Consider the following 15,604-nt stretch of genomic DNA (forward strand, 5'->3'; position numbering starts at 1 on the left):
GATGAAATTCTGCCGATAGTGATAAGCTGGTATTATTGCACAAAATTATGTCATGTTACAATATGATCCCTTGTTAAAAAGGAGTGCACTTTAGCATATTTTAAACATAGCATAATTTTATGTTCAAAGTGTACCACCGAATGTACTGACAAACATTTATGGTAAACTACAATAAAATGTAATGTCAATTCTATTTAAAATTTTACATGTATTTAAACACATTGTAATTTAAAGTACATATATTAACTGTATAATATAAAATACAATCTAAAAGTAATATCAACATACTACAAGTATACAAAATAAGTTTACTCATTTAAAGTACAACAAAAATATATATAAAAAATTATTAACAATGTACTTTAAAATAAAATTGATAAAATTTTAAAAATAAAATGTTGCATTAATATAAAGCACTTTCATAAACTGTACTTAAGTGTGTCAAAAAAGTCAAAAGTGTACTCTCTTCAAGTACACTTAAATAGCCTTTTATTTAATGAATATTCTGTTTTTTAGCTTTTACTTTTAAGATAGCATGCTTCTTTTCACAAAGGCCTAACTAGTCTACACAACAAAAAAAGTGAATTTACAACATTATACTGTAAACCAGGAAAAATGAATAAATATTGCTTTTTTGATCAAATTAAATATCTAATATCCAATGAAAAAAAAAATGCTGGTGTCGATTAATATGACCGCAGTCACAGATATATCACGTATGTCTAATCTATACCCTAATATAGGAAAATGTAGAGTAGATCATGAATTTCCTTACACCAGGACATGTGTGGATACTGACAAATAGCAAAGGTCAAAAAATATTTGGCCAACCAAACATGGCCAAAGTGGTACCAATTTCATTTCAAGTGCTGAAAACAGTAAAAGCTCTTCACCTCATGGCAGAAAACCTACATGTACCTTCAGTGTGTGAACAGCTCACATGATGGAGGCAACCATTATGGGCAAAGGGTAACCACCAGTGCTTATTACTATTAAACTGAGCATAAGTTTACTATAAGGAAAATATGCTTGGACAACTTATTAAGCTATGTGTGCCATCACAAAGCCCCGTTGTCTCGCCCCAGTCTCAGCTTTATGGGGAAAGATCAAAACACAGAGGGATGAATAATCATTTAATGACTCTAGGCCTGTAGGTCAAATCTACAGCAAATCTAAGCCTATTAAACCAACAAAACAACAAAATGAGGTTTGTAAAAGCTCTACTGAACAACATCATATTAAACACACATACTGCAGGCAAGAGTGTCCCACTGATATGGACAGTCAGGTACAGCCATGAAAGAGAGAGACTGCAGATAAAACACAGACCCGGAAACAAAAGAAAACATGCCTGCATGATGTGCTGCAGGAGCACAACAGAGTAGAACAACAGTCAGAACCTTTTCACAGACGCCTGATGATCAGACATCACTCTAAATGCCTCTCGTCTGCGATCTGTCTCTGTCTGAACGGTCTCTCTGTCTTGCTGACCTGTAACAGCGGTCTGTGTTGAGGCAGTTTGTTCTGTTCAGAGCACACAATGGGCATCGAGATGGCACAGATGGCATGGATTATCAGACTAACCCCTGACGAAAAGCACACAGTCCTATGAAAACACCTCTTTCTGTAAGTGTGTGTGTGTGTGTGTACATACTGGAGGTTATAAAATGATAAAATTATAATAGAAACAGGAGATAGAGAACAGGAGGGAAGGATAGAAGAGAATGAGGCTCTGTCAGTACACTGGCTGTCAAGGGAGCACTATATTTGTAAGAGGATTCTGGGAAATGTAGGTCTGTAATGGCAGCCTGTACTGCAACAGCACTGAACTATGATAACCAATAAGTGTTAGTAGAGGATTCATTTAAAATATAAATTCAGCCTTTAAAGGTTCAACAAAAATGTTTAATTATCGCCAACAATCTTGTGTAACGTTGTTGTGAATTGTGCTGATTTAAACACATGACCAACGCAAAGTCTATATCTATTAGCCTGATTTTACATTACTGATTTTGTTTATAATTTTCAACCTGATTCTAACTGATACACTCAAGACTATCATGACTTGAACAACCTGTAATAATCTCTTGAAAATCTCAAGTAGGTGAAATTGTATTGGGTGCAGATACGAATTCTGTAATGTCGTATATCCTAGATAGATCTGGACCAAAGGAAACACACTCTCAAGCTTTGTGTTCTGACAAACTTCGGCAATGTGTAACCTCATCCTCGTTGGTGGATAGTTGGCGTTTATTAAACCCTTCTGCTAAGTCTTTCACTTTCTTTTCTGCTACTCAAAAATCCTATTCGCGAATTGACTATATTTTCATTTATACTTCTTTATCTTCAGCTGTTCGTGATGCCGATATCTGTTCCTTATCTTTGTCGGATCATGATGGAAATTTGTGCAGATTATCTTTGATCCCTCGGCCACTAGATGGCGATTTAACCCTAAATTGTTACAGGATGAAAATTTGTTCAGTCAATTCAGAAATAAATTTGCTGAGTTCATTGAAATTAACCAAGGTTCAGTGGATGATCCTCGAACACTTTGGAATGCAGTTAAAGGATTTATAAGGAATAACTCAATTTCATATGCCTCTTTCCTTCAGAAAAACCGACACAAAACGATAGTTGAACTGGAATGACAGCTCCAGAATCTGACTAGAGATAATCAGCGTTGTTTCTCAGACAATACACTCAGTAAAATCATGGCGGTTAGGTCTCAATTCATTACTGAGATCCAGGGCAGAATTCCTGATCCAAAGATCCAGGCAGAATTACTATTTTCAAGGGAGTAGACCAAGCCACCTTCTAGCCCTAAGATTACGCAACAATGAAAAGTTTGCTAATATTTCAGCTGTGAAATTCCAATCTGGGCTCATTATGACGGACCCAAAAGACATTAATATCGCCTTTCACTCTTTTTACTCTAACCTCTATACTTCTTCTGCTGATGGTGACCCTGATTATTTTGCATCGTTTCTGTCCAACCTTGATTTACCTTGGCTGTCAGATTCAGATTCGTTATACCCGGCTGAACCGATCACTCTTCAGGAGCTGGAGTCAGCAATTCGATCTATGAACAAGGGGAAATCCCCAGTCATAGACGGCATTCCAATCAAATTGTATACTACTTTTTGGTCGGATTTAGGCCCCCTCATGTTAGATATGATGCAGTTTTCAGTTACTCAAGGCTCATTTCACCCATCTATTAATATAGCTGTTATTTCTCTCTTGTTAAAAGATAAAGATCCGACTTCCTGTTCTAGTTACAGGCCACTGTCTTTGATAGGGACTGATGTTAAATTATATGCTAAAGTACTATCTCGTCATCTAGAGAAATTTATGAATAGGCTAGTTCATCATGACCAAACAGGATTCATTAAATCTCGCTCAGCTTCGGATAACTTACGCAGGTTATATCATATTATTAATTCAAAGAATAGTTTGTCCTCCCCTTGCGTAGTATTATCTCTAGATGCGATGAAAGCTTTCGACCTGCTAGAATGGAACTATTTATGGGCGGTTCTACAGCATCTGGGTCTGGGATCGACTCGAGTTTCATAAATCATCATATTTCTTTGTTTGCTGATGATATCATTGTTTTTGGAGAAGCCGTCACATTCTATTCCTCATTTGCTGAATTTATTTGACCATTTTGGATCTATCTCAGGGTTTAAAATGAATTCATGTTTACTTCCCCTCAATTCTAAAATTGATTCCATGTCCCTTTCTATATCTATTCCATTGGTTCAAAACTTTAAGTACTTGGGGATATATGTTTTTCCTTCCCTGCAGGAAATAGTCTCAAAAAACTATAATGGTATTCTAGCCAAAGTATCCTCAGATTTGGAAAATTGGTATTGTCTTCCTACTTCTTTTCAGGCCCGTATATCGGTGATTAAAATGAATGTTCTCCCACGTATTCATTTATTTTCTTCCATGATTCCTCTAGCTCCACTGGTTGGCTACTGGAATAAACTAGATGCATGTGTTTCATGTATATATGGGATGGGAAACGTCCTTGTATTGAACTGACTACCTTACAACGATGTAGATTACATGGAGGTCTTTCTTTCCCTAATTTTAGACTGTATGCTCAAGCCTTTTCCCTCCGCCCTTTAGCAGTTTGGTTTGATCCTGACGCTTCTGTGTCTTCGAGAGCAATTGAGGAATCTATTGTTGATCCGTATAAATTGAAGCATCTTGTTTTTTCGGGAGTTCCGCTTAGGCAGTGTAAATCTCGGTTTGTTCCCATTGTAACCCACCTGCTCTCCACATGGAGGGATGTTGAAAGACGTTCACAACTAGTTACAAAATGGCACAGGCATTCGCCTATTTTCCACAATAATAACCTTTTGACAGGCAGTACTCCATTTCATTGTCCGCAATGGACTCATAGTAAAGTAAACACTCTGGGAGATATCTATGATGATAGCGGTTTAAAATCCTTCCAGAATCTTAAAACTCAATATAATCTGCCAAGCACCTCCTTTTTTATGTATTTGCGTATTAGATTGGCCCTACGGGCATATGGGGTGCCTTGGAACTCTCTGCCTGTTCACCGTTTGCGCAAACTAATCCTTCCTTCTGAGGAATCTCCCTCCTCTGCTTCAGTCATCTATCTCTTTCTTCTTGAGCATTCATACAAACCTTTATCTATTACTACTGTTTGGGCTAAGGATCTTAATGAGGATGTGCATGTTTTATTTTCCGATCAGGTATGGGGTATGTTTAAATTGTCTTCTAAAAACCCTAATCACCAAATGATTCATTGGAAATTGCTGCATAGGGTTTACTTGACTTCAATGAAATGTTTTTATATGAATCTGTCGTCTTCTCCTAAGTGTAATCTCGGTTCCCAAGGAGTTTTAGGCACGTTTTTGCATTTTTTTTTGGGAGTCTTTGTGAAAACTATTTAATTGTTATTTGTTTATCTATTAATATTAATTAATAAGTGTTTATTATTATTATTTATTTTATTAATTTTTTTAAGTCTATCAAGGGGTGGGTTTTAAATTTGTACAGCTCCTTTTTGTTTTGTATTACTGTTCCACAAAATAAAACTCAATAAACCGTAAAAAAAAAAAAAACAGAGAAGTAGCTCCGGCTACAATGTTCTTCCACAAGACGCACGCAGTTCTGTTTATTAACCGCTAGAGCGCCAAAAGTTACAGACTGCAGCTATAATGCTAATTTACAAATCTACTTTAACTACCAAAATCACTAAAAGAATGCAATAAACATTATATAAGTAACAGAAAATGCAACACAAAACACCCTTTTTTACTATATAAAACCATTTTTTTTCACCATATACTACTGTATGGTAATTTAAAGTTAACATTGTAAAAAGTTAACACTGTAACATTTTTTACAGTATTTTTCTGTAAAAATTACAACTTTTACAGTGATATACATACATATATATTCATAGTTGAATTTTACACTACAGAATTCTGCAATGGATGAGATTTTAAACTAGTAGATTTACTGCAATATAGGCCTAAACAACAAAGCAGAATCAACATGCCCAAATGACAGCAAAATCTGATAAGCAGACACAGACATGTACAGTTTTCATTAAGCTAATTACACCTCATATTCCTTTATTTGAGCTCTAATTGCTCATTCTTTCACTCAAACACTCTTGTCCTGTCCTCAAAGTGTCTCTGAAGTGGGAAAAGGGCATAGAAACGCAGTCTGTCATTATGTTGCTCTGGGTGTGGCCTCATCCTGCGGCTTACAGCTGGAATAATCAGCTGAGCGTGTGTGTGTGTGTGTGCACTTATTTACAGTATATGATCAAACAGATGGTTCCGACCTAGATTTATACCATGTGTGCACAACAGTTAAATCCACGTACAAGTGGAGTGCTGCATTTGTGCTTGTGCGTTTCTGCCACTCAGCATTCCTCTGTGTGCCCACTCTCAGCGTGACATTGAGTGTGTAAGTGTGCTCTCGGAGTTCTGTTGAATAAGCAAAACGGTTCCTCTCTGACAGACAGCGGCACCCCAATTCACACTGCATGAGTGGAGTGTGTTTATGTCTAGTGCCAAATCTATTTTTTCTAACTTTACAGTTCTTTAGTGAAGTCTGATGTAATAAGAATATATGAGGAAAAAAATGCTCAATGCTCAAATTTGAGCTTATTACGTAATCATGGTGATTACAGAAAGTTTAACAAAACGACAATTTGTCTGATTTCATTTGTTTTACAACAAATTTTGTCGAATGCTGTGCATCTGACAGGCTAATTGATATCAAAGTAAAGTCTGTTCACTCGGCGGCCATATTTGCGATTCCTCTGGCCAGCTAACACAAGACCAAGTCCTCTCTAAATGAAAGGGGGAATCCTAAAATCTCAAAAACGGCTTGCTGAACTCGCAATTAAATTACATATTTCAAATTTCAGCAACAAAATCTGAAATGAACTGCCCTTTAAATGTTGTTTCTTATGCTCAAATAGCTTTTAAAAAGTGAATTTTTCAGGCTAGACCAGCCAATAACTTACTTATGACTGCACATGCGCATTGGCTGGTCTAGCCTCAGGTTTCTATGGGAACCGGAGCTTCGAAAGACCGCTGCAATGATTTTACCAATCAACGATTGGTTCTTTCATTTAGAAGGTGGGACGATTCCACCATATTGCACATTGCAGTTTCTCCCATTCATAATTATAGGAGTGAACCGTCTTTTAACATTTTATTAATAAATGTATTAGAATCACTTGTGAATGGAGTCTCATGGCAGAGAGCTTCTAGTGTGCCACATTTGTTCTGACAATGATTTAACTTGTTTATGAATCTTTAAGATGCCTTAAGACATTTTACATTTCTGTTTGATTTGTTTCAGTCATATTTCTGGAATTTAAAAATTAAACTTCCATAGCTCATACTTAATTTTCATGATCAATGCATCACTGCACTCTACACCCAGAGTAGAATGGTCGGATTTATTCTACCATAAGACTTGTGACCTGATTAGCAAGCTCAGTCCATCTGTCCCCAACAAATATACATATATATATATGCACATGTATGTATATATCTTACAGCTATTATAAAAGCAAATGTATAGCAAGGCCATAAACATATTCAAAGATTAACTCAAAGATCCAGAGAATGATCCATTGATGAAATATATACTACAAGCATATAACCCTCAATAGTACAAACACACACACACACTTTATGGGTGGAGCTCTGATAAAGTGAGTGTCTCAGAGTGTATGTAGGGCAGATGACTCTGGGTAATATCACAGTTTCAAGGACACAAACAGCTGGTGTCTGTACATACTATACCTTATATTAAACTGGATCACAGATCAGAACAGGTCACCATTTACCAGGCAAATACAATGTGGATCTTATAAGAGATATTTAATTACACACCTGAACCAGGATATCTGCAGGGTTTTTACAATCAAATGTAAGGCTTTCTAAGACCTTCTTTAAGGTCTGCACAAATAAAATTAATAAAAAGGCGAGGAAGAGCAATGTCTATGGTACTGTAACATCCTAAACAGTAAAGAATATAGAATACGCCTCACATTCTAGCCTTAAATCATTAGAATGGATAAATGTATCTGAAAGGTGATATAAACACCTTAAGGTATATAATGCCATAATTCATCAATAGTAGATGATTAGCGATCGACAATCGCTTCCCATTTATCTGTGAACTGCTCGAATACAATGAGTCTTTAGCACACACAGCAGCATCATGTATATAGTTTCAAACATGCAGTGCTCATATTTATGCATTTAAATCATAGCCTTTTAAAGTTTAATATTCAATCATTATTATGCCATATGTTACTGTTTTTTGTCCCCCAATATAAGATGTCTTGAAATCATTAATATGACCTTTATAATGCAATTTAAGATATTTAAGACTTTTATGGCCTTACATTTGATAACTTTTTTAGACTTTAAGGACCCACAGGGACCCTATGCTCAAACGTTTAGCAAGTATGTATTAAATTGATCAAAAGTGACAGGTAAGACATTCATAATATTACAAAAAAAATCTATTTTAAAAAAATGCTGTTCTTTTGAACTTTCTATTCATCAAAGAATCCTGAAAATATTGTATCACATTTCTACAAAAATATTAAGCAGCACAACTGTTTTCAACATTGATAATAACCTCTTTAGAACAATAACAACAATTTCTGAAGGATCATGTGACACTGGAGACTGGAGCAATGGCTGCTGAAAACTCATCACATAAAATACATTTAAACATATATTAAAATAGAAAGTTATTTTACTTTATAGTAATATTTCACAGTATTACAGTTTGTAATGTATTCTTTATCAAACAAATGCAGTCTAAAAATCTTCCAGAGTTTTGAGAAGTAGTGTAGTTCTAGATGGTAGGAAGTTGTTAACTGGCCCAGTTAAAAAGAGCAATGTATTACATTAAAATACTAGGAATGTAACGATTTACTCAACTCATGATTCGATTCAATTCATGATTTTGATTTCACGATTTGATTCAAGATTTTTTTAACAAAATCAGATTTAAGACAAATTATAAATTAAATGTGTCCTTTTATTATTGCTTGGACAAAATGCTGCACATTTCTTTGTGAAATTGAAATATAACACTATAATAATATACTAATATAGCACTTGCATATTATTGCTATTTTGTTAGTTTTGATTGCTTCTATTGTCCTCATTTGTAGGTCGCTTTGGATAAAAGCGTCTGCTAAATAACAAAATTTAAATATAATGTAAATGTAAATAACAAAACTAAATTGAAATTTTAAAACAATCCCCAAATCAAATAAATGTGTAACACAAATAAAATAAATATATTCATATACACAAAATAAGAATTTGTCTGTGCTCTTTCCACTTAAAATTAGAGGCAACCACTGCATTTTAATCATGATCCAAACAAAGATGCTGCATACATGCAACATGAGCAATTTTTAATCTAAATTAAGTCAAGTCAATATTTTTTGTATAGCGCTTTTAACAATGCAAATTGTGTCAAAGCAGCTTTACATCAGCTTTATATAAAGCTGGGTGGCTTTATATCAGCTTTACAGTATTTAGACGGGAAAATAGTTTGTCGAAATAGTGTCATTCTCCTCTGGCCAGACAAAATCAGCAGTTTAAATCTAGGCTAAAGCAGAATCAGATTGTGCAAAGGACTCATCTGGTTCCTGTGGTCTTGTCCCGATGGTCATGTTGGAAACAGGGTGATCCAGTTTTTGATATCAACTATACATTCCGTTAGTTTTGCATATTGGTAAGTTTCATCAGGTCGCGAAGAAATATAGAGCTGGGTATCATCAGCATAACAGTGAAAGCTAACACCATGTTTCCTAATGATATCTCTCAAGGGTAACATGTAAAGCGTGAAAAGTAAGGGGCCAAGTACTGAGCCTTGAGGTACTCCATACTGCACTTGTGATTGGCATGATACCTCTTCATCTACTGCCACAAATTGATGGCGGTCAGATAAGTACGATTTGAACCATGTCAGTGCACTTCCTCTAATGCAACATAATGTTCTAGTCTATTTAAAAGAATGTTGTGGCTGATAGTGTCAAACGCGGAGCTAAGATCCAGTAGCACTAATAGAGAGATACAACCACGATCAGATGATAAAAGCAGGTCGTTTGTAACTCTAACGAGAGCAGTCTCAGTACTATGAAATGGTCTACAACCTGACTGGAAATCCTCACATATATATAATTTTTCTTTAAGAAGGAACATAGTGATGATACAACCTTTTCTAATATCTTTTTACAGAAAAGGGAGATTCGAGATTGGTCTGTAATTAATTAATTCTTTGGAGTCAAGTTGTATTTTTTTAATGAGAGGCTTAATAACAGCCAGTTTGAAAGTTTTTAGGACATATCCTAATGAAAATGATGAGTTAATAATATTCAGAAGAGGATCTATTACTTCTGGAAGCACCTCTTTTGGGAGCTTAGATGGAACAGGGTCTAAAATACAGATTGTTGGTTTAGATGATTTAACAAGTTTATACAATTCTTAATTTCCAATAGAAGAGAATGAGTGGAATTGTTCCTCAGGGTATCTATAGTGCACTATCTGATGCGATACTGTGGCTGACAGCTGCATGGTTACAACTGTGGTTATTACTACTGTGCTGCCGGGTAATGTCTGCACCTGCTGATGTTATATTTTTGTTAATTTAGCCACTGTATTAAATAAATACTTGGGGTTGTGTTTGTTTTCTTCTAAAATAGACATAAAGTAAGCAGATCTAGCAGTTTTTAATGCTTTTCTGTAGGATAGGGTACTGTCCCGCCAAGCAATACGAAATACCTCTAATTTAGTTTTTCTCCAGCTGCGCTCCATTTTCCGGGCTGCTCTCTTTAGGGCCCGAGTGTGCTCATTATACCACGGTGTTGGACTCTTTTCCTTAATCTTCCTTAAGCGTAAAGGAGCAACCGTATCTAAAGTGCTAGAAAAGTGAGAGTCAATAGTTTACATCATCAAGTTATTCTGAGCTATTGGATATGCTGAGGAATTGAGATAAGTCAGGAAGATTATTTATAAAGTAGTCTTTTGTGGTAGAAAAGATGGTTCTACCATATTTGTAACAAGTAGTTGGCTTTACAGCTTTAGCTATATGGAATATACACAAAACTAGATAATGATCTGAGATATCATCGCTCTGCTGCAATATTTCAACGCCACTGACATCAATTCCATGTGACAGTATTAAATCTAGAGTATGATTTTGACAAGGAGCAGGTCCTGAAACGTATTGTTTAACACTAATGTAGTTTAGAATGTCTATAAATGCTGATCCCAATGAATCTCTTTCATTATCAGCATGGATACTAAAATCACCAGCAATTAGGACTTTATCTTGCAGCCAGCACTACCTCAGATAGAAAAACAGCAAATTCTTTAATAAAGTCTGTATGGTGCCCTGGTGGCCTGTATATAGTAGCCAGTACAAACGTCGCAGGGGATTTATCATTAACACTTGTTTCTTTGGATAACGTTATATGAAGCACCATTACTTCGAACGAATTATACTTTAAACCCGACCTCTTAGAAATACTGAAAATATTGCTATAAATTTTGGCAACACCTCCCCCTTTACCTTTTGGATGTGGTTCCTGTTTCTAAATGTAATCTTGGGGGGTAGACTCGTTTAAAGTAATGTAGTCATCTGGTTTTAGGCAGGTTTCTGTCAAACAAAGCACATCTAGTTTATGGTTAGTGATCATATCATTTACAAAAAGTGCTTTTGTAGAAAGGGATCTAATATTCAATAAGCCAAGCTTTATCATTTGTTTATCTGTATTATATCGTTTTTTTATTTGTTGAACATCAATTAAATTGTAACTCTTACTTTGGTTTGGATGTTTTCTGTATTTTCTAGTTCGGGGAACAGACACAGTCTCTATAGTGTGATATCTAGGTGAAAGTCTCTATGTGCTGAGAATTAACTGACTTCTGTGATGTGAGGTGGCTAGCAGACGGTCGGTTTAGCTAGTCTGTCTGCTTCCTGACCTGGGCCCCAGTTAGTCAAGTACGAACTCTAAGGGTGCTTTCACATCTGTAGTTTGGTTAATTTGGTCCGAATTATCCATTGTAGCTATTTTTAGCCGTTTTGGTTCCTTTTCACACCACACTGTTTGCTCTGGTCCGAACCAGCTGAAACGAACCAAAATGCAGTCACGTGACAACATCCGCTTCACTTGCTGGCTAGATGTGTCTTTGAACGCGTTACAATATATCTATATCACCAGTTACAAGTCACCATCCCCCAGCACTCTGGAGAATCAACACCTGGCAGACGACTTGAACGACTTTTATTGTCGTTTTGAAAGATCACCCCACACCCACCCTGAACACCTCTCCACACAACCATTAACACCTCCAGCAACCCCTCTCTCCCCAAACCTAAGATTCAAATCAGTGAAGAAGATGTGTGCCAGGTCTTCAGGAAGAACAAAAGAAGGAAATCACCGGGCCCAGACGGTGTGTCACCAGCTTGCCTAAAAACCTGTGCTGATCATCTGGCCCCCATCTTCACACAGATCTTCAACAGATCACTGGAGCTCATGCTTCAAACGCTCCACCATCATCCCCGTCCCAAAGAAACCCAAAATTACTGGACTTAATGACTACAGACCTGTGGCCCTAACGTCTGTAGCCATGAAATCATTTGAAAGACTGGTTTTGGCTTATCTGAAGGACATCACTGGACCCTTACTGGACCCCCTGCAGTTTGCCTACAGAGCAAACCGGACTGTGGATGATGCAGTCAACATGGTACTGCACTTCATCCTGCAGCATCTGGACAGACCAGGGACTTATGTGAGGATCCTGTTTGTAGACTTCAGCTCCGCTTTTAACACCATCATCACGGAAACCCTTTAAAATAAACTAACCCCGCTCCTGAAGTTTGCAGACGACACCACACTGATCAGCCTCATCCAGGATGATGACGAGTCTGCTTACAGACAGGAGGTTAAGGAGCTGGCTGTCTGGTGCAGTCTTAACAACCTGGAGCTTAACACGCTCAAAACTGTGGAGATGATAGTGGACTTCAGGAGAAACCCCCCTGCTCTTCCCCCACTCACCATCATGAACAGCACCGTGACTGCAGTGGAGTTATTCAGATTCCTGGGCATCACCATCTCCCAGGACCTGAAGTGGGATATTCACATAGACTCCATTGTCAGGAAGGCCCAGCAGAGGCTGTACTTTCTTCGCCAACTGAGGAAGTTCAACCTGCCACAGGAGCTGCTCAAACAGTTCTACTCTGCCATCATTGAATCCATCCTCTGCACTTGTATAACTGTCTGGTTCAGCTCAGCTACCAAATCTGACCTCAGAAGACTACGGAGGGTAGTCCAGACTGCTGAGCGAATCATTGGAACAACCCTCCCCACTCTCCAAGAGCTGTACTTATCCAGAGCGAGCAAAAGGGCTGGTAAAATCACTCTGGACCCCTCACACTCAGCACGCTCCCTCTTTGAACTGTTACCGTCTGGTCGACGCTACAGAGCTCTGTGCACCAGAACAACCAGATACAGGAACAGTTTCTTCCCTCAGGCAATCCATCTCATGAACACTCAACAATAAATGTGGAACACACAACAATAATACACTATCCATTCACCATACTCACTTATTTTATCTTTATTTTCTCATTTCTAATTTGCACATACTTGACCTGTACATACATAGTGGTCTATATTATATATATTGTGTTTTTGCTGCTTTGTACATTGCCTTTTGGTTAATTGTTGTTATTCTTTTATTATCTGTACTGTCATGTTGCCGTCTTTCTGTTGCACTGTGGAGCTTCTGTCACTACAACAAATTCCTTGTATGTATAAACATACTTGGCCAATAAAGCTCATTCTGATTCTGATTCTGATATATTATCACTTTAAACAACAGAGAGTGAATATAAGACTCAACAGAAAAGCGAAGCTACACGGAGCTACAATCGCAAACGACAGACAGGGACAGACAGAAGCAATCGTTCAGTCTAACGTGAGTAATACACATAATAAATTAGATTGTATCATTTCAAAATGTTAAGCAAAAACAGAATGGTTTGACTTCAGTTTTGTGAAACTATACATAAAAAATACCTGCATGCAACAGAAACAACAGATGAACTGAATGGGACGCAGATTCACTCTCTACCAGCAGGTGGCGCTATAAGCGTTTCCTTGGTTTCAGCTCTAAACAAAGCAGCGCCGCACTTATGAATATGCATTATACAGAGGCAAGATAAAAATAAAAAAATACCATCTAAACTTTTCTAAAGACAGAAAGTCAGACATACATTCATATAAACTCCTACCACTAATTGAATCGCGATTTGTTTAGCATCTCAACCGATTTGAATAGTCACAGATTTGAATCGTTTTTCAACCGGCTCACGGTTAATCGTTAACGTTCCATATTTTGATATAACTTATGGAGTTGAGTCTACAATATGGGTTTAAAACAAAAGACCAGGGTGTGATAATGAACCACGCTGATTGATGATAGTGTTGGTTTTCTCTCTGACCTTGGTCAGATGCCCCTGATTTAATTTGTGTATCTTTCTAACTGTATACCAGCATAACACACAGGTTTGTTCTTTAAGACAGAGGCAGGATGTTGTCTCCTCCCTGGCTCATTGTATGATAACATGTGCAGAAAAGGCCATTTCCTCCTGGAGAAACATGGGAAACACACACACATTTACACACCCCTTCCCAAACATATGAAAACCTGTTTGGGTACTGCCTGCCCAGAAATCTCACAATACTTAATTTGGTCATTTAATTGATCCTAATATTCTTTGAACATGCTTTGTAACTAAGCAAGAGTCTAAGTTACTGTCATGAATCTGGTCTATGAACTTCTGTTAACTCACCACCAGAGGTCACTCGCTCACCACATTGACTCTTGCACCACACTGTTGCTCTTCACCCACAGACTACAATTCCCATCATCCATTGCACTGACGACACACAGCTGTCACCAATCTCACATTGCTCTGATCACACAGCTGATTGCACCGATTACACACGCTTTACAAGCCTTGAACTTCCTCTCTGTCTTTGCCGAGTATTGTTTTGCATTTAACACTCTCCTAGTGTTAGCTGCCTTACCAAGCCATTCTGTGTTTTTCTGTTTAGTTCCAGTATTGTTTTGCATTTATAACTCTCCTAGATTTAGCTGCGATACTGAACCCACTTTGTTGTCATAGTCTTGCCTTGTGTGTTTTTCTAGTGTTTAGATTCTTGCCCGCTTTTTCTGGATTTACCCCTTTGCCTTGCCGTTTGGACTCTGTTTGCACCTTTCTTGGACTACTGCTCATATACCTGGATTATCTCTCTGCCTTGCCCTGTTGGATATTGTTTGTCAATCGTCGACTCTCGCTAGCCCTAGGATTGCTCTGTGTCTTGCCTGTACCATATCTGTTAACCGTTTATTGACTATGCTTATAAATAAAAGCTTGCACTTGGATCTGCACGTCTCACGTCTCGTTCGCCCCGTTACAGATACATTTGTGGCAATTACTTCAAGCAGGTTGACAAAGATACACACAAAGTGGCATTTCATGACTTGACCTGCACTTCAGTCACTTCCGACAAACACAGCCTACCAGACACAATGAACAACCTGTTACAACATTGTGAAACCACAAGTGAAAATACTTTGACTTAATACAAAATATTTAATTACAAACTGTTTAACTGAGAAATGAGCATGACATTCAGAATTTTGTATTTCTTTTCACTCTTTTGCTTTATATGACAATTGCTTGCGTTTGCTTCTTTTTAATTTATCGTAATCTTAAACTTTGTGTTCTCTTTTACATTTCTTTAATTTGTATCATGAAATCAATATTTATCAAGAAGTATACTTAATATTTTATATGTATATGTATTTAGTATTATAGGTATACTTTATATTTAGTAAATAAAATATTAGTTATTTTGTTTTCCCAGACAATGCACGCACTGAGAAATTCTACAATGCAGAATTTCAGTAAACAAAAAATTAACTTTTTTTTTTTTTTCACTGAGACATTAGTGAGTTACAGTTAGAGCCTACGAAAACTGAGATGAGCAAAA

At 37.0% G+C, this 15,604-nt stretch overlaps 1 protein-coding gene across 4 annotated transcripts in view; it reads right to left on the reverse strand.

Annotated features, from left to right (window-relative positions):
- lrch1 (leucine-rich repeats and calponin homology (CH) domain containing 1) overlaps positions 1 to 15,604 on the reverse strand; it is a 57,406-nt gene that overhangs the window by 34,274 nt on the left and 7,528 nt on the right. The gene's annotated exons all lie outside the window — the stretch shown is intronic.

This window comes from Barbus barbus (assembly GCF_936440315.1).
Source record: "Barbus barbus genome assembly, chromosome: 11".
Lineage (NCBI taxonomy): Eukaryota > Metazoa > Chordata > Actinopteri > Cypriniformes > Cyprinidae > Barbus > Barbus barbus.